Consider the following 26,767-nt stretch of genomic DNA (forward strand, 5'->3'; position numbering starts at 1 on the left):
TAACAAATGCTGGAGAGGGTGTGGAGAAAAGGGAACCCTCCCTACACTGCTGGTGGGAATGTAAATTGGTGCAGCCACTCTGGAGAACAGTACGGAGGTTCTGCAAAAGACTAAACATAGAGTTGCCATGTGATCCAGCAATCCTACAGCTGGGCATATATCTGGAGAAAACTATAATTCGAAAAGATAGATGCACCCCAATGTTCACTGCAGCACTATTTACAACAGCCAAGACGTGGAAACGATCTAAATGTCCATCAACATATGAATAGATAAAGATGTGGTGTATAAATATATACATAAACACATACACAATGGAATATTACTCAGCCATAAAAGAGAATGAAATAATGCCATTTGCTACATGAATGGACCCAGAGATTACCATGCTAAGCAAAGTAGGTCAGAAAGAGAAAGACAAATACCATATGATACCACCTATATGTGGAATCTAAAATATGACACAAATGAACCTATCTATGAAACAGACTCACAGACAGAGAACAGACTTGTGGTTGCCAAGGTTGGGGGAGGGGAGGGATGGACCGGGAGTTTGGGGTTAGTTGATGCAAACTATTACGTATAGAAAAAACAAGGTCCTACTCTATAGCACAGGGAACAATATTCAATATCCTGAGATAAGCCATAATGAAAAGAATATAAAAAAGAATGTATATATAATGTATAACTGAGTCACTTTGCTGTACAGCAGAAATTAACCAACATTGTAAATCAATTATATTTCAATAAATAGAACGAGGGTCTCCTTCCTCGTTCTTGCATGGTTCTATTTACCCTCATCACAGCAATTTCTCAGGGCTTTAACTGTGTCTTCGCACCCCATTAGACTGTGGGCTCAATGCTGGTAAGGACAGGCCAACTTCTCTCAAGTTCTATTCTGTATCCCAGTGCCTGGCACTGAGTAAATGATCAACAAACCTGAGTAGCTGAGTGTACTGATGCTGTTACCAAAATATACACCAGGTTTTGTGCTTTCATGTAAAGGTTTAAGTAGCAAGACTTTAGGAACCATTCCAAGAGACTGGCTTCCTTTGTCATTAAAAAGATTTTGGGGGGCTAGCTAGTTATAACTACTTTTATTCCAGAGTTTGTACAAGGGCATGTTTTACCATTTGGGCAGAAATTTTTTTTTTTTTTTTTTTTTTTTTGCTGTACGCGGGCCTCTCACTGCTGTGGCCTCTCCCGTTGCGGAGCACAGGCTCCGGACGCACAGGCTCAGCGGCCATGGCTCACGGGCCCAGCCGCTCCGCGGCATATGGGATCCTCCCAGACCGGGGCACGAACCCGTATCCCCTGCATCGGCAGGCGGACTCTCAACCACTGCGCCACCAGGGAGGCCCTGGGCAGAAATTTTGATTACTGTGGCTTTTTAAAAATTTGTCCTCAGCTGTCCATAGGTACAAACAGGCCAATGTTTAGAGATGCTCTGTTTATGTTCCTGACCCAGCTACTCAACTAGAGCAATAAAATGGCCAGAGTTGCTGATGCTGTATTCTTATGCTTACATTAACATAGACCATATGGTAAAAATCTATACAAAAGTAGCAATTTCATTAAAAAATTTAGATAAAACCCAGGAGACAAAAGATAAAGGCTGACTCTATAGCAAAATGCTGTCTTATTAGTCAGTTTATGAGATTTAAAAATTGGGGGTCACTGGTCAGACTTTTAGTGGGAGAAACCAGAGTGAAGTTTGGGGCAACTATTTAAAAGTGCAAAAGGGCAAGTCTATGTTGACAAGCAATAATGTTATATTAGAAAAGATGGATTTAAAAGAAACAATCAGCAAAGCATAAACCCCAGCTCCCTAAAACATGTTAAAAACATTTATGTGGGCTTCCCTGGTGGCGCAGTGGTTGAGAGTCCGCCTGCCGATGCAAGGGACACGGGTTCGTGCCCCGGTCCGGAAGATCCCACATGCCGCAGAGCAGCTGGGCCCGTGAGCCATGGCTGCTGAGCCTGCGCGTCCAGAGCCTGTGCTCCACAATGGGAGAGGCCATAACAGTGAGAGGCCCGCGTACCGCAAAAAACAAAACAAAAAAAACCCAAACATTTATGTGAGGTTTTAAGTGAAAAAGGTCCACTTTAAAGTCTGTTTCCAAACATGAAAGAAGAATTGCTGATTCCACGTGCAGAGGAAAAGCACCGGCTGACAGACAGGCCCTTTCTGGTGGGATGCTTCACAGGAGACAGTACTGAGATTCTCCTCTTGTGGTAAATAAATCCTACCCTATTAATACTTCCATGTTCTTAAATTATCATATAGCCAGTGACCTTTAGATGTAGAAGGACCCTAAGATCCATCTTGTCCAAATTCTCATTTTACAGATGAGGTTTGGGACGGGCGCTGGTTCAACATTTGCCTACACTCATTCCAGGAGGCTGGCAGAAGCGGAACTAGAACCGTATGAATTCATTTCCTTGTACTTTATTAATAATCAGAAAAAACATTATCTGTTCTCAGTCAGCTGGCTGCCATTTAAACAGTGTAAAGCTGAGAGATTAGAAAGGTGCTAAGCAAAAGCATTAAGCATGAACAGCTGCATTTCCCAGGCAGAAGGGCGGCACACAGTTTAGTTGCGGGAGGATTTCCAATTTGCATGAATGGAACATGGACAAGTAAGATAAAGCTGGCTCCAGAAAAGTAATTCCCCCAATTTCCATGAGCCTGGGATTTGGGAAACTGCGGTCTGCTCTGGAATTCGGGGACATGACGAACGACACTGGGAGGAACTCCCTAGATGACCTCAACCCATGAACACACAGAGGCTTGTCAAGGTCCCAGGTGCTGGGCTCGCCCACGGGTTGTGGCTGAGACAGAAAAACAAAGAAAAAAAAATGCTCCCCAAACACGCACATAAGAAAAACTATCTTCCTGTGTTCTCTGCCAAGAGAAGTGGAGCCAAAGCCGATGAGTTCAAGAATCGGATTCATCCATCAAGACAAATCAACTCAGTCTAAGGAGGCTAAAAGGGCAATTTAGGAGGTAAACAAAAGTTCAGTTTCAGAAAGAGGCTTTGGAGAAAACACAGAGGCCATCCCTGGAATCAAACTCCATAGTGAAAACAGAAAAGGGCTCAGTATTTTTTTTTTCCAGTACGTGGGCCTCTCTCACTGTTGTGGCCTCTCCCGTTGCAGAGCACAGGCTCCAGACGCGCAGGCTCAGCGGCCATGGCTCACGGGCCCAGCCGCTCCGCGGCATGTGGGGTCTTCCTGGACCGGGGCACGAACCCATGTGTCCCCTGCATCGGCAGGCGGACTCTCAACCACTGCGCCACCAGGGAAGCCCAGGGCTCACTCTTAAGGCATGGAGTTCTGAACATGCCAACAGGTGGACATGTTCAAAGGGGCAGCTCCAGAGGCAAACAGCACCAAGACGTTAGCCCTCCTCCCATGTGGAGTCTGGGTTCTGAGCCAGCTCCTTGCTGAGCTGAAGAAGAATCTCTAATGAAGAAGGCCTGATAGCAACAGGAAAGTCATATCGGCGAAAAGTACTTCCCCCTCCAGCAGTGCCAAGCTCCTGGGCTGGCCTGGGGCATCCACCCTTGCTCATGGTCAAAGCCACTACTCTTACCTGTATCATTTCTCTGGTTTGGCTGTCCAGTTGTTCCCCCAGTTCCCTCCCCCACTACTAGCCCCCATGCCAGCCACAGACTGGAGTTTGTGTCCACATTCTCTTTCTCTTTGTCTCCAGGTATCACTAGAGTATCTGGTCCAGATCCTGTTCTTCCCTTCTGCTTCATGGGTCTCCCATCCCCTTATCAAATCCTCCCTTTTTAGGTGGAGCCGAATTCTGCTCCCCTTGAATGTGGGCTAGACTTAGTGACTCCATTCTAATGAAAAGAATGTGGTGGAAGTGACAATATGTGAATTCTAAGACTAGGTCATTAAAGGCATTGCAGCTTCCTTCTTGCTTTTTCTTAGATCACTTGGTCTGGGAGAAGCCAGTTGCCATGTTGTTAGGATGCTCAAGCAGTGCAGTGGAGATGTCCATGTGATGAGGAACTAAGTCCTCATGACAATAGGCATGTGAGTGAGCCAATTTGGAAACAGATTCTCCAACCTCAAACTTTCAGATGACTGGCCCCCACTGACATCTTGACTGCAACCTCATGAGAGAGCCCCAAGCCAAGGACTATCTAGATAAGCCAGCCCCAAATTTCTGACCCACGGAAACCGTATGAGATAATAGATATTCATTGTTGTTTTATTTAGCCTGCAAATTTTGGACTAATTTATTGTGTAGCAGTAAATAACTAATACAACATCTTTGAGCTTTCTCTACTGTCAACTAGAGCTGTCCCTTAATTAATCATAATCTCTTTTTGGAGAAGGAGGGTTTTTTTGTTTTTGTCATACAGTTCTTTCCTCAAGGGTTACGGCAAAACCTCCCACATTTGTACAGTCCTCATGGATGGACATTTATTGATTTGGGGTCATTATGGCTAAGTCTCAAGGAGATAACTGCAATAATGATAATATGCATTTTCAAGGACTGTTCTTTGTACATGCTCTCCTAGAATCTTTTACGTTACTTCATCATTATATAAAAAAGAATTGGACCTTATATCCCCCCAGGATCCCCCAAACATAAGCCTTAACTGTAAGCATTTGTAACCTTAAACAGCCCATAGAAACTATAAAAGACTTTTTTTTTCCCCTTAAGGGTCTTATATTCACACTTCAGGAAATAGTGAGATTAATCTGCCATATACTACAACATGGATGAAACTTGAGGACACTAACCTAAGTGAAATAAGCCAGAAAAACAAATGTTGCATGATTTCACTCACATGAAGGATCTAAAGTTGTCAAACTCATAAAAGCAGAAAGTAGAATGGTGGTTGCCAGGGGCTAGAGGTAGGGGGGATGCAGAGTTGCTGTTCAATGTTTCTGCAAGATGAGAAAGTTCTAGAAATTTGCTGTATACCAATGTGCATATATTTAATAATACTGTATGTACACTTAATTTGTTAACAGGGTAGATTTCATGTTATGCATTTTCTACCTCAATTAAAAAAAAAGGAAATAGTGAGATTAAAATGACCTTATTCCAAGATTCACAGCAGTGATTCCTTTTTGCAACGTCTTTTCCAATACACCACTGAGTGTCATGTCATCCCCAAGCCCCCTCAAAACTAAAAAATTTTTTACATGTTTTTACATTAAAAACCAAAAAATGTTGCTCTCTTCTTCCTGGAGGATTGATAGGGTGAAAAGGGAGGTAGGATCTCATACAAACCAAACGTAAGGATAGGTTGTTACAATTCCCAGAAGTTTGGGAATCATTGATCTGGAGATATGTTGAGGTTTCAGAAGAAGCATGCTTGAAAAAACATCTGACATGTGCCTAGAGCCCGTGCTCCGCAGCAAGAGAAGCCACCACAATGAGAAGTCTGTGCACCGCAACGAAGAGTAGCCCCAGCTCGCCACAACTAGAGAAAGCCCGCGCGCAGCAATGAAGACCCAATGCAGCCAATACTAAATAATTAAAAAAAAACTTTCAGGCAAAGAATCAGAAAAATGTTAGCCATAAAAAAGTACAAATAAGTAATAAAAAAAAAATTCTGAGCATTTGAAAAAAGCTAAGCTCCAATCAAAGGACTGCTGTCGCCAGTTTACTATCTAATTCTCCATAGAGACAAGACCTATAGACATCATAACCAAGAGATCAAGGCAAAACAGAAGCCAGTGAAGACTCAGATAAGCAATGAGCTAATGCCCAGATAAGAGGAGCCTAGTAATGCATCAGCAATGGCAGAGAAAAATAAGGAGACTGAAATACTTTCTATCCATTAATACATGATTGGAGTCAAAAGTGAAGAACAGGGCTTCCCTGGTGGCGCAGTAGTTAAGAATCCGCCTGCCAATGCAGGGGACATGGGTTCGAGCCGTGGTCTGGGAAGATCCCACATGCCACGCAGCAGCTAAGCCTGTGTGCCACAACTACTGAGCCTGCATGCCACAACTACTGAAGCCCACGCGCCTAGAGCCCGTGCTCCGCAACAAGAGAAGCTACTGCAAGGAGAAGCCTGCGTACCGGGGAGGAGCCGGAGGAGCGAGCGGGCGTGCGAGGCAGAGAGGCAGGCGGGAGGCCAGAGCTTATTTAATGAAAAGTGCCACAGACTGAAAAACCAAACATGAGGGTAGCAGGTGCTGCAAAGTTGGTGGTAGCTGTGGCAGTATTTTTACTGACATTCTATGTTATTTCTCAAGCATTTGAAATAAAAATGGATGCGAGTTTAGGAAATCTATTTGCAAGGTCAGCAATGGATGCAGTTGCACATTCCACAAAACCTCCCAGATATAAATGTGGGATCTCAAAAGCTTGCCCTGAGAAGCACTTTGCTTTTAAAATGGCAAGTGAAGCAGCCAATGTGGTAGGACCCAAAATCTGCCTGGAGGATAATGTTTTAATGAGTGGTGTTAAGAATAATGTTGGAAGAGGAATCAATGTTGCCTAGGTAAATGGAAAAACAGGAGATCTAATAGACACCAGATATTTTGACATGTGGGGAGGAAATGTGGCCTCATTTATTGAGTTTCTGAAGGCCATACAAGATGGAACAACAGTCTTAATGGGAACATATGATGATGGAGCAACCAAACTCAATGATGAGGCCTGGCAGCCCATTGCTGAATTTGGGAGTACATCTATTACTCATCTTGGTTTTAGAGACAACTGGGTCTTCTGTGGTGGAAAAGGCATTATGACAAAAAGCCCTTTTGAACAGCACATAAAGAACAATAAGGACACAAACAAATATGAAGGATGGCCCGAAGCTGTAGAAATGGAAGGATGCATTCCCCAGAAGCAAGACCGATGTGGAGAAAATTGAAGAGAGCTCACTTTCACTTGCTAATGGGAAAGCCCTAATGGAAAAACTACATGTAAATATTTTAAGAGCATGCAGCCATCTCGGTGTGTGCATGACCATTATCTCTTTTGGTATCAGGATTATTTATTGCTAAGCTAAATAGACATCTTTGTAAATAGTCATCATAATGAGCAAATCACTGAACCAATTCTAAGCACATCTCTCTAATGGTACAATGTTCAGACTACGATGATAATGGCATCTTTTAATTCCAAAACCATTACCCAATGGATAACTGAAGAGATTTGAAAACTATATCGATATATATACTAGTCACTGTGAAAATCTATCATGGGATAATATGGATTTTAGGAAGGAGACTTTTCTTTTATATATAAATATATATATAAATATATATAACCTTTTGATGATAGTATCTTTTAAATTAAAAAGATATTGGGCTAGTTGTGTTGTTACTTTACAGTCTGACTCCCCTGTTCTATTTCTTTTCTTAGTCTTTCTCTTCCCTTTCCAAGGAACCTAGAAATAAAATATGAAGACTTATATCCAATATGTGAAGAGCACAACAGAATTCTTTAATGTACACAGTAAAAAGTAAATATATACATGTAGGTGGCATCATGGCTGTAGCTTGCTGGATTTTGTGTTAACAGTGTGCATAAGTTGATTTTGTATAAGCTATTTAGAGTAAGACAAGAAGGGGCCACTTCACAGAGCGGAGGAACCAGGCCAGGTCCCTTCCCCAGCCTTGGTAGGTCATTCAGGACAGCATGTCAGTACAATTAGAGCAATACTGGCCTAAGTTTTCCTTATTTAAGTGTCATCAGCATTGATCAAATGGTTTGGAAAGAGGCATGCTTTAATGCCACAATAATTTTGGATTGTAAACCAAGAAATTCCGTATTTACTTTCATCTAACTTCATGATAGTAATTTTTGCCTGAAAAGATGACGACATATTTAGAAAAATCCTAATTACTGATTGGGACTGATAACATTTAAAAATAATTTTTATTTGACACACAATGACTTTATACCCAACTCTACATAAAAATATAAAAGATCTAACTTCAGATGTTCACAAAATGATTCAAGTCTAAAAAATATTTTTAGGGCATTAAATATCTGTTGTGTGAAGTGTCTTAAACTGGAACATATCCTCAACAAAATACTAGCAAACAGAATCCAACAGCACATTAAAAGGATCATACACCATGATCAAGTGGGGTTTATTCCAGGAATGCAAGGATTCTTCAATATATGCAAATCGATCAATGTGATACACCATATTAATAAATTGAAGGAGAAAAACCATATGATCATCTCAATAGATGCAGAGAAAGCTTTCGACAAAATTCAACACCTATTTATGATAAAAAACCCTGCAGAAAGTAGGCATAGAGGGAACTTTCCACAACATAATAAAGGCCATATATGACAAACCCACAGCCAACATCATCCTCAATGGTGAAAAACTGAAACCATTTCCACTAAGATCAGGAACAAGACAAGGTTGCCCACTCTCACCACTCTTATTCAACATAGTTTTGGAAGTTTTAGTCACAGCAATCAGAGAAGAAACGGAAATAAAAGGAATCCAAATTGGAAAAGAAGAAGTAAAGCTGTCACTGTTTGCAGATGACATGATACTCTACATAGAGAATCCTAAAGATGCTACCAGAAAACTACTAGAGCTAATCAATGAATTTGGTAAAGTAGCAGGATACAGAATTAATGCACAGAAACCTCTGGCATTCCTGTACACTAATGATGAAAAATCTGAAAGTGAAATCAAGAAAACACTCCCATTTACCACTGCAACAAAAAGAATAAAATATCTAGGAATAAACCTACCTAAGGAGGCAAAAGACCTGTATGCAGAAAATTATAAGACACTGATGAAAGAAATTAAAGATGATACAAATAGATGGAGAGATATACCATGTTCCTGGATTGGAAGAATCAATATTGTGAAAATGACTCTACTACCCAAAGCAATCTACAGATTCAATGCAATCCCTATCAAACTACCACTGGCACTTTTCACAGAACTAGAAAAAAAAAATTCACAATTTGTATGGAAACACAAAAGATCCCGAATAGCCAAAGCAATCTTGAGAACGAAAAACGGAGCTGGAGGAATCAGGCTCCCTGACTTCAGACTATACTACAAAGCTACAGTAATCAAGGCAGGATGATACTGGCACAAAAAACAGAAAGATAGATCAATGGAACAGGATAGAAAGCCCAGAGATAAACACACGCACATATGGTCAACTTATCTTTGATAAAGGAGGCAGGAATGTACAGTGGAGAAAGGACAGTCTCTTCAATAAGTGGTGCTGGGAAAACTGGACAGGGACATGTAAAAGTATGAGATTAGATCACTCCCTAACACCATACACAAAAATAAGCTCAAAATGGATTAAAGACCTAAATGTAAGGCCAGAAACTATCAAACTCTTAGAGGAAAACATAGGCAGAACACTCTATGACATGAATCACAGCAAGATCCTTTTTGACCCACCTCCTAGAGAAATGGAAATAAAAACAAAAATAAACAAATGGGACCTAATGAAACTTCAAAGCTTTTGCACAGCAAAGGAAACCATAAACAAGACCAAAAGACAACCCTCAGAATGGGAGAAAATATTTGCAAATGGAGCAACTGACAAAGGATTAATCTCCAAAATTTATAAGCAGCTCATGCAGCTCAATAGCAAGAAAACAAACAACCCAATCCAAATGGGCAGAAGACCTAAATAGACATTTCTCCAAAGAAGATATACAGATTGCCAACAAACACATGAAAGAATGCTCAACATCATTAATCATTAGAGAAATGCAAATCAAAACTACAATGAGATATTATCTCACACCAGTCAGAATGGCCATCATCAAAAAATCTAGAAACAATAAATGCTGGAGAGGGTGTGGAGAAAAGGGAACCCTCTTGCACTGTTGGTGGGAATGTGAATTGGTACAGCCACTATGGAGAACAGTATGGAGGTTCCTTAAAAAACTACAAATAGAACTACCATATGACCCAGCAATCCCACTACTGGGCATATACCCTGGGAAAACCATAATTCAAAAAGAGTCATGTACCAAAATGTTCATTGCAGCTCTGTTTACAATAGCCCAGAGATGGAAACAACCTAAGTGTCCATCATCCGATGAATGGATAAAGAAGATGTGGCACATATATACAATGGAATATTATTCAGCCATAAAAAGAAATGAAATTGAGCTATTTGTAATGAGGTGGATAGACCTAGAGTCTGTCATACAGAGTGAAGTAAGTCAGAAAGAGAAAAACAAATACCGTATGCTAACACATATATATGGAATCTAAGAAAAAAAATGTCATGAAGAACCTAGGGGTAGTTATAAAGCAGAAACTAAAAAAAAAAAAAAAGAAAGAAACTAGGGGTAAAACAGGAATAAAGACACAGACCTACTTGAGAATGGACCTGAGGATATGGGGAGGGGGAAGGGTAAGCTGTGACAAAGCAAGAGAGAGGCATGGACATATATACACTACCAAACGTAAGGTAGATAGCTAGTGGGAAGCAGCCGCATAGCACAGGGAGATGAGCTCGGTGCCTTGTGACCGACTGGAGGGGTGGGATAGGGAGGCTGGGAGGGAGGGAGATGCAAGAGGGAAGGGATATGGGAACAGGTGTATATGTATAACTTTGTTATAAAGCAGAAACTAATACACCATTGTGAAGCAATTATACGCCAATAAAGTTGTAAAAAAAAAAAAAGTAACGATCAAACTGCTATTCACAGTAAAAGGCAGCACTTCAATTTTGGATCTAAATTTTAGATGACATGTAAGAAAAATTAAAAGCAGTATTTTTTTATTTTGTTATAAACCAAGGTGAAAGTTATTCAGCTATTTCTTAAATATCAGTGCATCTGGGGGTACTGTTTCTTCCCTCAAACTGAATGTAATTCATGTATGCACCTTACATATCTAAACAATTTTTGTAGACTTTTCAGATTTTTGGTGCTGATACACTAAATCACATTCAGCATGTGTGTTCTGACATTTAAAATACTTCCCTCGGGCTTCCCTGGTGGCGCAGTGGTTGAGAATCTGCCTGCAAGCGCAGGGGACACAAGTTTGAGCCCTGGTCTGGGAGGATACCACATGCCGCGGAGCGGCTAGGCCCGTGAGTCACAACTACTGAGCCTGCGCGTCTGGAGCCTGTGCTCCGCAACAAGAGAGGCCGCGACCGTGAGAGGCCCGCGTACCACGATGAAGAGTGGCCCCCGCTCACCGTAACTAGAGAAAGCCCTCGCATAGGAACGAAGACCCAACACAGCAAAAATAAATAAATTAATAAACTCCTACCCACAACATCTTCAAAAAAAAAAATCATGGTAATGATATCAACATTGTGTATGAGCAGGAAACATATTTAATAAATAAAATAAAATAAAATAAAATACTTCCCTCGATTCTGTAAATTAAAAGAATGGCTATTTTACAGGTCCAGGGATTGTGAAATAAGTGTTGCTTTTTTTTTTTTTAAATAATGAGAATAACTACTCTTGGTTTTGCATTGTGAATTTTTTTGTATTATCTGGCAAAGTAATATGCCTATAGAACTTCACACTGAGATTTGTCAAGCGTGTACTGTACTGCTTAACATGCAAAATTAAAGTCATTCCTATGGGTAAACACACTAATATCCTCAGGATATATCTTAACATGGATAGAATTTAAGTATCTAGATGGCAGGACATCCCTTTCAAGATAAGGACTATAACGTGATAGCTTTGTAGAGCTGTATAAAATGCCAAAAGAAGGGATAAAGATTGGTTATTTAACTGTTTTCATGCAGTTTGCTATTGTTTCAATTCTGCCTTGTATAGATTATGTCAACATAACTTTGGGAAGCAATAATTTTACTATATTTTATTTTCAGATAGCTTTTAAAAGTCAGCATTGTAAATGCAGCAATGCTCATTTAATGTTCAGAATTTTCATTAAAATCAGAAATTTGGCATTGACACTCTGGTTTTTTAAAATGGTGTTTAAGGACTTATGGATGTGTATTTTTAAATTTGTAATCATAGAGGCTGTCCCAGACTGTTAAAATTCAGCAGACAGTAGGAAAATAAGTGATATGTGGGAAATTAAAGAAAAATTGAGGCAGAATCTTTATATTCCTGACTTTAATTTGATTAAAGTTTATCACTGTTCTTTCAAAACAAGAAGCCCGTGCACCGCAACTAAGAGTAGCCCCCGCTTACCACAACTAGAGAAAGCCCGTGTGCAGCAACGAAGACCCAATGCAGCCAAAAATAAATAAATAATAAATTTATTTATTTATTTATTGCGGTACGCGGGCCTCCCACTGCTGTGGCTCCTCCCATTGCGGGGCACAGGCTCCGGACGCGCAGGCTCAGCGGCCATGGCTCACGGGCCCAGCCACTCCGCGGCATGCGGGATCTTCCCGGACCGGGGCATGAACCTGTGTCCCCTGCATTGGCAGGCGGACTCTCAACCACTGCGCCACTAGGGAAGCCCAAAAAATTTATTTTTTTTAAAAAGTGAAGAACATGCAGATGGCAAGTTTCTGTTACATAATTTTCCACAAAAAAGGAAAGAAAATAGCGAAAGAGAGGAAATGGCACATGAAGGGTTAAATTTTCAGGATGCATATACATAATTATCATCACCAGGTAGTAAACCAGGAATGGGGTTAGTGGAAGGCAGGGAGGGAAGTGAAAGGAAACTTCCGGTGTTACAGGGATAAGGAGAAAGGGACAAATTATATTTAAATTTAGAACATCCACTAATGCTCTCAAAGTTGTCTGACAGCTGGAGTGCGCTTTCTCTTCAGTCATTCCTCAACTTGCTTTTTTGTTTGTTTTTAACATTAAAAGCTAATTCTGTGAAGCTTTTCAATTTGCCATTCTGGTATGCAGAATCCATCTGAAGGACATGAGAGAAAAGCCAAAGCTCTAAGGAAGCCTTTCTAGCCAAGACTAGAGAAATGTTCTGAGCCTCTTGCCCAGACATACAGTAGGGTCCAGGGCGGGGGGCTTCCTCGAGGCCACCACTCTCAGGCTTTCCTCCAGGTGTGCTCCCAGGAGTGTCAGAGACTGTTACATCCTCTCCTTGTATGGTTTCAGGACAGAATATTACCATGAGACACACTGACTTGCCCAGGAGGGAAACTCAAATTGGTGTAGAAGCCTGAAGGCCCCTCTGAGTCTCTTGGACCATCTGTGGGGCTGGACGGAGCAGAAGAGAATAAAGATGGCAAATGAGCAGAAGCTGGGCAGGAAGCAGAGGCCGGGCCACCGGGGAACTTCCAGTTACTGGGATCTCTCTCTCTCTCTCTGGGTTGTTTATGGTCCCTCACCACAAAACACAGATGGGAGGCCCGCCACCAGGAGTTCTCTTTAGATTTCCTGCAGGAATCTTAGGTGAGTCTTTCTTTCTTCTAGAAGTCCTTCCACAGTAAGATGTTTTCTCTTCAAAACGCTGATCATACTCATTGTAAAATGTTGTCTTATTAAGAAATAAATTTTATAAAGAGGCTGGTTTAAACAAAAATGAAAATCAAGTACATACTCATTTCATGTTTGTTTGTTTTTTTAACATCTTTATTGGAGGTTAATTGCTTTACAATGGTGTGTTAGTTTCTGCTGTATAACAGAGTGAATCAGCTATACATATACGTATGTCCCCACATCCCTTCCCTCTTGCATCTCCCTCCCACCCTCCCTAACCCACCCCTCTAGGTGGTCGCAAAGCACCGACCTGATCTCCCTGTGCTATGTGGCTGCTTCCCACTAGCTAGCTATTTTGCATTTGGTAGTGTACATATGTCCATGCCACTCTCTCACTTCGTCCCAGCTCACCCTTCCCCCTCCCTGTGTCCTCAAGTCCATTCTCTACATCTGCTTCTTTATTCCTGTGCTGCCCCTCATTTCATGTTTGACAGAGCTTTTTCTATCTTTGTTTCCCCTATCCTGTCCCCAACTCCCAAATCTGACTATATTCACACAGATTCTGTTTATCTATGCATTTCCATTATGGCTAACAAATTAAAAAAGCACATTTCCTGCTGAAAATCACATTTAACAGATCCCTTTGGGGGACAGAAAGAAGTGCACACCATTGAAAAAGACTAGTTTGTAGGAGGCAGAAGTCAGGCCCCAATCACTCCTTTGCATCAAGCTAGTTAAAATGAGGTGGGCGCCACAGGCCACATTTATAATGATGGAAGTTTCTCAATCTCTGACTGTGGGCCTGAACCTCTATGAGACCATAATCAGTCTCAAAAACATGCAAAATGAACCACCAGAAGTTTAAATAAGAATGCTTCTCTTCTGAATGCCTCAGACCCCTTGAGCCGGCTCACAGATTTGGGGGAGGAGTAATGAGCAACAAACACAGGGGGGCCTCAGTGCATTTTTCTATTTGGTTAAGATTGATTCCTCCTGAAAAACAAATGTGATCGATCTTGAAGATCAATGCTGAACAGTACAACACAATGTATTAAAGAATGTATTGAAACAAAACTGCTAATTAAAAAGGCCAATTTGGGCTTCCCTGGTGGCGCAGTGGTTGAGAGTCCGCCTGCCGGTGCAGCGGACACAGGTTCGTGCCCTGGTCCGTGAAGATCCCACATGACACGGAGTGGCTGGGCCTGTGAGCCATGGCCGCTGAGCCTGTGCGTCCGGAGCCTGTGCTCCGCAACGGGAGAGGCCACAACGGTGAGAGGCCCGCGTACCGCAAAACAAAACAAAAAAAAGGCCAATTTTTCTGCAGATGGGCTCTCCCTGCATGTGCTCCTTTTTCACTACATGCTATTTCTTCTGCTCTAAACACACCAGGCTCACCTAGTTAAGGAAGCCCCTCGGTCCTTGTGCATGTGGCAGTGGTGAAACCTAGCTAGAGGAAGTGTGTGAATCAGTACAAGCTGCATCAGGAGTATATTTTGGCCAAAAGCGATGCTGATCAATGCACAACTCTAGGTCCTACTGAAGGCACCATTTCTTATATCTCTGGGGTATGAAACACTAACTTGGAACTTACAAAGAATGTTCCTCTTTCTTGCTCTAGCCTTTGGAAAGCCTCTTCTAGTCAAACACTATGTTCCATGCTGCTATTGAGTACATATATGTCTCATCAAATCAGGCGAGTTCTGCGTGGGTAAGGAGAGAAGGACCAGTCAGTAGGAGGCCTACTGAGGCTGTTATATTTAGCAAGCCTATTTCCTTCCTCTATCTGTGCTGACAAACAAATGTTCCCTTTCATTCTGGCACTGTCCCCCGTTCTTGATCATTCAGGCTTAGACTAAGCAACCCCAGATTCCAACACTGGCAGGTTCTAACACACACAAGGTAAGACAGCTTCCCTTGGTTTTTCCTGGGTGGTCACGATCCTCTAACAGCACATGCTGGGCCATCACCCCGGCCCACAGTCCTGGCTCCCAGCCCAGCAGAGGGGGCTGGGCTGGGTTAATATCATGACAGGTCTAAGGGAGCCACACTGGTGTTGTGCATACTGTCCTCTCTCAATATCTGCAGGGGTTTGGATTCAGGAGTACTCACGGATACCAAAATCCACAGATGCTCAAGTTCCTTATATAGAATGGTGCAGTGCGATGAATATAGTCGGCTGTCGGTATACTGAGGATGCAAAACCCATGGATTTGGAGGGCCGACTGTACTTGGTGTGGGGGAATATCTGGGGACTCAGGAAGGCAGGTCCACAGTGGCTTTCAAAACTTTGAGCCTGCTTAAGAGGTCTTGTCTTGAACAGCTTTTCTCTGCGGCTTGTGAACCCTTGCTGCGGGAAGGGAGGTGGTTATAAAGAAAGCCAGAACTGCCTGAGAACTAGGGTCTCTGGATCAGAAGGGACAATAAGATGGGCCTTCTGAGTAGCCCCATGAGCTTGCACGGCTGCGAAGGAACTGGCCAGGCTTGGAGTCAGTCAGGATAAGACATCACAGTCATCATCACCACCTCCAGCTTGCTCCACCATCACTGCCCATTTGTGGAGAACTTTCTAAAGTGTGTTATCTTACCTGACCCACAGCACAGAGCTGTGGAGTTGGTTGAGAGCCTCTGTGATCCCTAGTGCACAGAGATGAGGAAACACAGTGTGTGTGTCGGGGGGGTACTTAGTAACCTGCCTGAGGCCAGCGACTCACACAGCGGGTCCTGGTCTGAGCACACAGATCTCCAAATTGCATTTTCTTTGGAAAATGCACCTCTAACACAGAACTAAACCATTTATTGTTTCTGCCCATCCCTCCCTCTCTCCTACCTGCCTTGGAAGGTATTAAAAGGTGAAAGTCAGCCATCATTGGCAACTGGGTTCTGCTTGTCAATCAGGCAAGTTGAAAAGCACTACATGCTTCTTTCATTTATTTCTGTCACTACGCAGGATGCTCCAGTTTCCTCTCCAACCTTACTTCAGCGGCTTAATGTCACTCTTGCCAAAATGCTCCATTCCTTTCCCTTTATCTCTTGATAAAGGAGGAGGCCCTCCTTTCATATGACCATTTGCTTGCTGCCCTATTTATACCATTCTAATAACTGAGCCCCCTTTTTTTTTTTTTAAAAAAAAACAAAAACACCTTTTCAGGTTTTCCCTGGTGGCGCAGTGGTTGAGAGTCCGCCTGCCGATGCAGGGGACACGGGTTCGTGCCCCGGTCCGGGAAGATCCCACGTGCCGCGGAGCGGCCGGGCCCATGAGCCATGGCCGCTGAGCCTGTGCGTCCGGAGCCTGTGCTCTGCAACGGGAGAGGCCACAACAGTGAGAGGCCTGCATATCGTGCAAAAAACAAACAAACAAACAACAACAAAAAAACACCTTTTCAGACAGCTTGCTTCAAGTCTTTCAATTAAAAGAGATACAGCTCCTTAAAAAAAAAAAAAAAAAAGTCACCAGCACCCAAGAATTGCCGTGCTTCAGGAACTTTTACTTCATTTGGTATACTCTGTGTTGAAACAATATAGCATTATCTTTTTTTTTTTTTTTTTTTTTTTTTTTTTTTTTGCGGTATGCGGGCCTCTCACTGTTGTGGCCTCTCCCGTTGCGGAGCACAGGCTCCGGACGTGCAGGCTCAGCGGCCCAGCCGCTCCGCAGCATGTGGGATCTTCCCAGACCGGGGCACGAACCCGTATCCCCTGCATCGGCAGGCGGACTCTCAACCACTGTGCCACCAGGGAAGCCGTAGCATTATCTACTCTGAATGCACTAGAAGCCCTCCCGGTAGCTTTTTTGTATGAGAGACATTAAATCTGGTTGGAACTCAACAAGAAACAGTGTCATGTGGGAAATCCTTGCCTGTTGGACCCTTGACTGATCGTATTTCAAAGTCCAGTGCTGTGCTAAAGGGCATCTTTCTTTAAAAATAAAGCAATCCTATTAGTCAGATCCTTCTCTGCACACCATAGCTTTGAAGGAATTTGATAGTTTGCAAATTCAAAGTTGAAAATTAAAAACCCACGAATAAGACTTGAATCCATTTATTCATGGTAAAATGAATATAGCTTTGAAAAGTCTACCCTCATTAGGATCATTTCAATGTGATCTGTGACCTGGAGTGAGTCTGTTTAACTAGGCTCTTGCCACAGAAAGAGACCCATTTTCTAAAGTAAGTCCTGTCTTCAAAGGACTCAGGAGATACCACAGAATAATATTAAATGAAGTGCAATTCTTTTTCAAGAATGTTTCATTGTTTTCTTAATCAGTGTTATTTTTATTTTGCCAGATTTAGAGTACCTCTTCCCCTTCCCCCTCAAATGCATTAAAATAAACCCTGGCCCCTGCTGGAGTGATCAAAGCTTCCCAATTCACAGAGGAATGTCCATTCCTCCAAGCCTGGGGAGGTTTCCTAACTAATGAACTAGAACACTGTCAGATGTCTGGTTGCCAAGTAATATATTAAAGTGCTTTTCTAATGAGATTTCTGCAAGGTAACTATAAAACCATAATAAAAAGCACATTAACCTTCAGTAAAGCAAAAACATTAAAAAAAATAACCAAATGCCTTTAAGGAAAAGAAGAGTTCAACACAGCAGCTAAAAAGCTGAAGAGAATTTGACAAGTGGAAAAATAAAGCCCAACAATTTCACATCTGAGAAAAAAGGGTGGACACAAAGCAGAGCAATGTAGGAGTTAGATCAAAAGGAGCCACCTGATGATCTCAATACGTGACTTTAAACATCTCCCTTTCCATGCACCCTTGTCTATTTGTAACATGGATCTGTGATAAACGTAGCTACAAATGCCCCCTCTTATGAAAAGAAGAAACAGCTTTTCATTTTTAGAACTTGTGCCTGAGAATTTAGGAACAGTCCACACAAATCTTGAATATCAAGGATCTTTTTGTTAGAACCAACATGAGGAACTCTCACTTGAAATACAAACAATAGCAATGACATGAAGCCTCTACCATGGACCACTTTGAAACGGTTTGGGGAAATCCTTCTGTTGGCTTCTGCTTATCACCCTGCCTTTATTATTTAACCATGGAGTCTACTATGACATCAGTGAGGCTAGGAGGCTGGAGGCCATCTGTCTGGGTCTGCATTTGTGTGACCCTGTGGCTGCAGTGTGTTCTGTATTGATCCAGTCAGTCCTGCAGTCCTGGATCTTGTTCAAACTCTTAAGGGTGGAAACCACCCATCAAAGACTGGTGTGGGGTCTGAAAACCAACATAGAAGGTGATGTGGGTGTTTAGCTTAAAGAAGAGATGCCTGGGGTGGGGGACTGCCTGTTAAATATCTTCTAACATCTGAAGGGATGCCATGTCAGGGAATGAGAAGTCTTGATTTTACTTACTCCCAAAGGAAGCACTAAGATCAAAGACACATCACATATTTAAAGTCAAGGTAACAAAGTGTTCGTCAGCAGTTAAAGATGTCTAACACTTTTAAATGCATTCATGCATCGATGAGCAATGGCTGAGAGTTGTCAGGGATGAATTCATTTTATTCACAATTTCAATCAAATCCAATCAAACGATGGATTGATTCCAAAGGAAAATTTTTTATTACTTAATATTATCATTTCTTTTAAATAGCTAACCAAGAGCTGGGAAATGATTTACTCAAGATTAATAGAATTAAAGTACTTTTCAAAATATGGTGCCTGGATTTATATAGAAAAAAACAAAACAAAATAAGGCGTGTATTCATGGGTATTAAATATTTGCTTCAATGGGACCACAGAACACAATAAATCAGTCCTCTCTTTGCAGAGGTTCTCCAAGGAAAGCACACTTTAAAAAGTCAAATAGGGACTTCCCTGGTGGCGCAGTGGTTATGAATCTGCCTGCCAATTCAGGGGATACGGGTTCAAGCCCTGGTCCAGGAAGATCCCACATGCTGCAGAGCAACTAAGCCCATGCGCCACAACTTCTGAGCCTGTGCTCTAGAGCCCGAAAGCCACAACTACTGAGCCTATGTGTCACAACTACTGAAGCCTGTGTGCCTAGAGCCCACGCTCTGCAACAAAAGAAGCCACTGCAATGAGAAGCCCGCGCACTGCAAACGAGAGTAGCCCCCGCTCGCCGCAACTAGAGAAAGCCAGCGTGCAGCAACAAAGACCCAATACAACCAAAAATAAATATAAAGTAATAAATCAATTTATATTAAAAAAAGTCAAATAATTGACAGAACAATGACCCTAGCACTCCAGGTCCAACGCTCGTGCTGGGATGCAGCCTTCAGTCGAAATCTGTCCTGACAGTTGAAATCTGTCCTGAAGCTTTAGTCTTCAGGAATGTGATAGAAAATGGAAAGCAAAGGGAACAGAACTGCTGTGTTCTGAACATAATCTCTGGATTCAGACAGATCTAGGTGATGTTGGGTAAGTTACCTAACATTTTGAGCCTCAGTTTTCTCATTGATATAAATGGGGTAATAATAAGTACCAGGGCCCCATGGGATTGTTAGGATGCATGCACAGGGCTTCCCCTGCTGTCTGGCACACAGTGAGTACTCAATAAACGGTCACTGTTATTTATGATTTCAAATTAATTATTTTAAAGTGGAATAGGATTTGTTTCCTGGTTAAGGAGGAAGCTGGACCCAATGACTTTCATAGTTTCTCACCACCATATACTCTGTTATCCTATTTCATGCTAATTGTTTCCCCTCAACTCAGTCCTGCCCCTCACCTCCCCACCAATGGCCATTCACAACAACAGCTACGCCTATTCATTGACTGCTCACAATGGGCATTCAGGTGTGTAACTAATCTAACCCTGTCAACCACTCTGTGAGGTTGGGGCCGCCTCCCATTTCACAAGAGGAGACACCTGAGGTACAGGAAAGCTGAATGATTTGCCTAAAGTTGCGAGGCTTATAAATGGTAGAGCTGGGATTCAAAACCAGGCAATTTGGTTCTAGAGCCCAGGCTCCTAACCACTGTCCCATATGACCTTCCAGGTAACCTAAAATTCTGCCTCGACATATCAGCTAACCAATGTGTAGTCAACTACTTGCTGCAGCTGATGAAAAAGTGGTACAAGATCCAGTGTTTGCCTTCAGTCTCCTCTTCTCTGTCTTTGCCACAGATCTTCTAGCTTTACATTCCAGAGTTTCATTCCTAATCACCAATTTCTCTCCCTTGCCACAAAACACCCTGACCCTTGATGAGCCAGTGATATAAATATGCATTTCCATTCACTTGTGGGTTTAGGGTTGTTTTTTTCCTTCAAAAAAATGGCTCTACCAAGTTCCTCTGATCTTTGCTGGTGATGCAGACCAGGTCCCTGGAGGGCTGGCTAATCCTGAGCTTACAGAGCCCTGAGCACAGTCAGGCATTTCAGAAATGCACTCAGATGATGCGGAGGTGGTTTCTCTAACAACAGAAAGTTCCCGAAAAAGCTGTTAGGACTTGAGAGGCCCAGCTCCACCACCAACGCCTGCTGGCCCGGGAGCTGCCACCTGGGTGGAGCTGGTTCCTGCCCACAGGGTCTCCAACCCTCCTGGGCTCAACTCAGGCCTCCTGCTGCAGTTGCTCGTTCCTTCCTGTTCCACGTTTCCTCTAGCACCAATGGTTAATGCCCTCTCTTTAGGGTGAGAAAAATGACCTTGCTGTCCATGCAAGTAGGGACCACTCATTCCATCTACAAGAGATGCACACAGCTACTTGGTTCAACTCAAGAGTATCCTCTCTGCTATCTTGTCACTTTTTCTTTTCTTTTCTTTTTTTTTTTTTTACATCTTTATTGGAGTATAATTACTTTACAATGGTGTGTTAGTTTCTGCTTTATAACAAAGTGAATCAGTTATACATATACATATGTTCCCATATCTCTTCCCTCTTGCGTCTCCCTCCCTCCCACCCTCCCTATCCCACCCCTCTAGGTGGTCACAAAGCACCGAGCTGATCTCAAGTCAGAAAGAGAAAGACAAATACTGCATGCTAACACAAATATATGGAATTTAAGAAAAAAAAATGTCATGAAGAACCTAAGGGTAAGACGGGAATAAAGACACAGACCTACTAGAGAATGGACTTGAGGATATGGGGAGGGGGAAGGGTAAGCTGTGACAAAGCGAGAGAGTGGCATGGACATATATACACTACCAAATGTCTTGTCACTTTTTCAAGCAAGGTATTACATTGCCTTGTAATTTCCTTTTTTCTCTTAAAACCAAAACAAATTGCAGATGATTCCTTGCAATTCGTGTTGCAAAAATTCACATTCTGCTGTACTTCATTAGTAAAAGCTCTTTCGTCCCCACCTTTCAACACTGCTCTATGAGATGCAAATAGAACCATTTCAGTTTTCCAGTTGAACAGCCAGGAAAAAGAACAAAGAAATAAAAATGAGCAGCACCCTGCTTATCTCCATGTTACACATTAACATGGTCCTCCTTTGCAGAGGTTCTTCAAGGTAAGCACACTAAAAAGTCAAATAATTGACAGAATAATTACCTTAAGCACTCTAAGTTCAATGCAAATGCTGGGATGTAGCCTCCAGCTGAATTCTGTACCAAAGCTTCAGTCTTCAGGAATGTAATAGAAAATGGAATGCAAAGGGAAAGGAATTTCCAAATTTCTCCACTAAGATGTCATTGAAAAAAATAATAGAGCTCAAGGGAAAGAAAGTCCACAAGTCATCTCCTATCCAGCAATCTCTCGCCTGCTGAAACCTATCACTTTTGCTTTGCTCTCTCACTCTTGTGCTGTTGGTCTCATTAATAATAGTAATTGCTGGGCTTCCCTGGTGGCAGAGTGGTTGAGAATCTGCCTGCCAATGCAGGGGACATGGGTTCGAGCCCTGGTCTGGGAAGATCCCACATGCCACGGAGCAACTTGGCCCGTGAGCCACAACTACTGAGCCTGCGCGTCTGGAGCCTGTGCTCCGCAACAAGAGAGGCTGCGACAGTGAGAGGCCCGCGCACCGCGATGAAGAGTGGCCCCCGCTCACCGCAACTAGAGAAAGCCCTCACACAGAAACGAAGACCCAATACAGCCCTAAATAAATAAATAAATAAAATTTAAATAAATAAATAAATAATAGTAATTGCTAATAATAGAAATTACTACTATCCTTACCATAACCTCTAATACTGCCTCTACCACCACGTATGAGCTTATTATATTCCAGGCACGGCACAGGTTCTCTCATGTTATTTCAGGTAACTCTCACAGGAATCCAATGAGGTGTTTATGCTTATTAGCCCCATTTTCAGGTGAGAAATCAGAGGCTCTGAGAGGTTAAGTACCTTGCACAGAGCGTATCCGTAGCAGGGCCAGGATTCTACAGTACGTTTAACTCCAGAACTTTCATCCTGACCATGATTCCCAGTTTTCTGAGTAATGGCCCATTGACATGGCCCATTCCATACCCCCAGAGCCCACCATAGGGCTTGGAGGGCACTTGAATGTATGAATTAATGAATGACTACATGAAGAAACAAATCAACAAACAAGTGGATGTGCTTTCTGAAGACTAGCTTTTTAAAGTAAAGTTCTCTCTCATGTCTAAAATGGAGTATGGGAATACTCCATGACTCCATAGTCATGACTTCAAAAATGAGATCTTTTCTCCACCTGCTTAAAACTCAACAGGGAGTAACTGACACAATTGCATTCTACCTACATTGGTCCTCAGTGCTCCCGGCCACAGAGGTAATGGCTGAAATAACCGAAGCTGACATATTCAAAAGAACTTTGATTTCAGATACATGAAGGGTTTCACTAAAGTTGACATCAACGTCTCTTTTTCCAATACTGAATCCCCCTCCTCCCATTTAGAGGGAGCTTGCTGAGTGACATTTATTCTTCTTGCTTTTTATTTAGTACTGGGGAGACAGAATGCCAGTCTTTACCCACATCTCCTTCCCTCAACACACACGCATCCAGGAAACGTAAGGAGACAAACCAAAACAGCCCACGGGCAGGGAAGCGCTCAAGACATTGTATCCGCACTACCAGTGAAAGCGCTTTGGGTCACAGAAACTATGCTGCTTTCTTTTCCCCTGTGAAGGGGACATCTATGCTGGCTCTCTGCTCTTCAATCTCTGCTCCTTGTCCTGGGCCAACGCCCCAGAATTCCTTGGGTGGGCTGAGGATGCTGAGAAGTGCCATCTGGACCAACTCACCTTTCCTCCCCCAGAAGTCAACGCCCATTTCCTCTACAGAGCTTCCCCCTTTTGTCAGCATAGGAAGGGGGCATCCCAACCGGGTACTTGAATTGTGCCTTGAGGGCATACGTTTTGGAGCACTCGTGGCCTGAGGGTGGGAAACAGGGAAACCAGCCCTAATTGCCCTGCTTAGCTCTAAACTTGCTTGGTAATCACTTTGGAATTGCTGGATCTTCTTCACCTTTTCCATCTCTCTTCTCTTTTGGCAAGCACCCAGCTATGGGTCCTAAGTATGAAAGCCTGTCAGAGTATTAAAAATGGTTGCTGCTAAAATGCATAAGAATTATGGAAGGAGGAAGCTGATGTTTAGATTTATTCCCCTCTACTCCCTCCCACTCACACCATAGACTGCATAGTTTCCCCTCAGAAAGGAAAACATTCTTGACCTCTGTTTAAATGTTTATCAGAAGTTGTCTGGACTTGCAGAGTCTGAAGTCACATTCAGTATTAGTCACATCCTTCTCTGTGTGTGGGGTAACCCTCCAATCAGGCCAGGAGGAATGCCTGGACTTTGTACAGAAACCATTTGGTGCTAGAAGCATCCACTACCACCCAGGGATTTTCACTTAGCCCAAACACAGGCAGAAGCTGAGCAAAGAACTTGAGCTTCCTGATGGCTGCAGGGCTTCAGTTTTGAATAGGTACAGGAAAAAAATAATCCTCTTAGCTCTGTGGGTCCTGTGGGGTCTTGATTTTAAAACAAAGCTCTAGCATGGAGCTTGGAACCATTGGAGGTTCTAGGTCTTCAGCACAAAATGAGGGTCATTCAGAGTTTTATCCTTGCTCCGAAACACTCCTACTTTGGAGTAGGAAAAATTGCTTTGCCTTCTTGGGCCTTTGATATTGATAAATTAGTTTATGCTTCAGAAGTTCTGTAAGTAGTACGTATCTAACAGACCTTGTATCAATGCATGAAAGGCACTGTATGTAAACTCGACTAGGTGATGCTGGTGTGTGTCTGAGAGGAAGGTATGACTAAGGCAATAGAAAGTGTGAGGTCTGGCAGGTAGGATAACTGGGTTTTGGTACCACTCTCACCACATGCAGGTTACACATTCCACTCGTCCTCAGCTTTTTCATCTTTAAAACGGGAAGTTTGAAGCAATCATCTAGGAGGTCCTTTGGGGGCCAACAATAATTTCTGATATTTTTGTCTCTAATATCTGAAGCTGAGGAAATAGGCATAAGCTTCAGCCCAAAGGACATGAGTCACAATAAGAAAGACTTTCCTGAGAGTAACCCTGAGTTTGCAAAGGACACTCTGGAATTTTCCCTTCTAGACCAGCGTGGGTCTTAAACTGTGGTCCAAGAAAACTCTTCCAGGACTGGTGTTTTGGAGCTGTCAAGTTTGAAATCTCATAGACTGGGATGATACAGGATGTGGGCATTGGATGGTTATGGTGAACTAAAATATCACTTGAGAATCACTCTAGATCTATGAGTCTACACTTGAAATCTAATTAAGTTTTTTGGTAATTAAAAGAAGGGAAAGAAAATTTCCCTTCACAAATTTAGCAGCTTTTATCATGTTACACAGGGATCACCGATGCTGTAATGGTACAGTATTTTTTTAAAAAATTTTGTTGGTATTTTAAAAAAATACAAAAGTGCATGCTCATCAACATCATTTATGATAAAAACTCTCAAAGTGAGTATAGAGGGAACATACCTCAACATAATAAAGGCCATATACGATAAGCCCACAGCTAACATACTCAACAGTGAAAAGCTGAAAGCTTTTCCTCTAAGATGATAAACCAGATGAAAATGCCCACACTTGCCACTTTTACTGAACACAGTATTCGTAGTCCTAGCCAGAGCAATTAGGCAACCATCCAAATCAGAAAGGAGGAAGTAAAGCTGTCATTATTTGCAGATGACATACTGTTATATATAGAAAACCTAAAGACTCCACCAAAAAACTGTTAGAATAGACAAATTCAGTAAAGTTGCAGGATACAAAATAAATATACAAAAATCAGTTGCATTTCTATATACCAACAGTGAACTATCAGAAAGAGAAACTAAGAAAAGCAGTCTCATTTACAACAGCATCGAAAAGAACAAAGTTCTTAGGAATATATTTAACCAAGGAGGTGAAAGATCTGTACACTAAAAACTATAAGACACTGGGCTTCCCTGGTGGCGCAGTGGTTGAGAATCTGCCTGCTAATGCAGGGGACACGGGTTCGAGCCCTGGTCTGGGAGGATCCCACATGCTGCGGAGAGGCTGGGCCCGTGAGCCACAACTACTAAGCCTGCGTGTCTGGAGCCTGTGCTCTGCAACAAGAGAGGCCATGATAGTGAGAGGCTCTCACACCACAATGAAGAGTGGCCCCCGCTTGCCACAACTAGAGAAAGCCCTCACACAGAAACGAAGACCCAACACAGCAAAAATAAATTAATTAATTAATAAACTCCTACCCCCAACATCTTCTTTAAAAAACAAAAACAAACAAAAAAACTGTAAGACACTGATGAAAGGAACTGAAGAAAATACAAATAAATAGAAAGATATCCCTTGCTCATGGATTGGAAGAATTAATATTGTTAAAATGTCCATACTACCCTAAACAATGTACAGATTCAATGTAATCCCTATTAAAATGGTGTTTCTCATAGAAGTAGAGAAAACAAACCTAAAAGTTGTATGGAACCACAAAAGAGCCTGAATAGCCAAAGCAATCTTGACAAAGAAGAAGAAAGCTGGAGGCATAATGTGTCCTGATTTCAAACTATATTACAAAGCTGTAGTAATCCAAACAGGATGGTTTTGGCATAAAAACAGACACATAGATCAATGGAACAGAATAGAGAGTCCAGAAATAAACTCACACACTTATGACCAATTAATTTACAACAAAGGAGCCAAGAACATACAAAGGGAAAAGAAGAGTCACTTCAACAGCTGTGTTTGTAAAACTGGACAGCCACATGCAAAAGAATGAATCTGGACCACCATCTTACACCATACACAAAAATTAACTCAAAATGAATTAAAGACTTGAATGTAAGACCTGAAACCATAAAACTCCTAGGACAAAACATAGGGGGTAAGCTCCTTGACATTGGTCTTGGCAATAATTTTTCAAATCTGACACCAAAATGAAAAATAAACAAGTGGAACCACCTCAAATTAAAAAGCTTCTGTACAGCAAAGGAAACCATCAACAAAATGAAAAGGTAACCAACTAGTGGGAGAAAATATTTGCAAATCATTTTATCTGATAAGGGGTTAATATCCAAAACATATGA

The 26,767-nt window shown here is 42.2% G+C and overlaps 1 protein-coding gene and 1 pseudogene across 2 annotated transcripts in view; one reads left to right on the plus strand and one right to left on the minus strand.

Moving 5' to 3' along the window:
• The window catches only part of IGFBP7 (insulin like growth factor binding protein 7), an 84,971-nt gene that overhangs the window by 35,355 nt on the left and 22,849 nt on the right, over window positions 1–26,767 (minus strand). The gene's annotated exons all lie outside the window — the stretch shown is intronic.
• LOC309795520 (protein FAM3C-like) lies at window positions 6,089–7,117 on the plus strand (annotated as a pseudogene). The gene has a single exon. The product of its transcript is annotated as a protein FAM3C-like (transcript).

The sequence above is a fragment of the Mesoplodon mirus genome (genome assembly GCF_964341445.2).
Source record: "Mesoplodon mirus genome assembly, chromosome: 2".
Taxonomy (NCBI): domain Eukaryota; kingdom Metazoa; phylum Chordata; class Mammalia; order Artiodactyla; family Ziphiidae; genus Mesoplodon; species Mesoplodon mirus.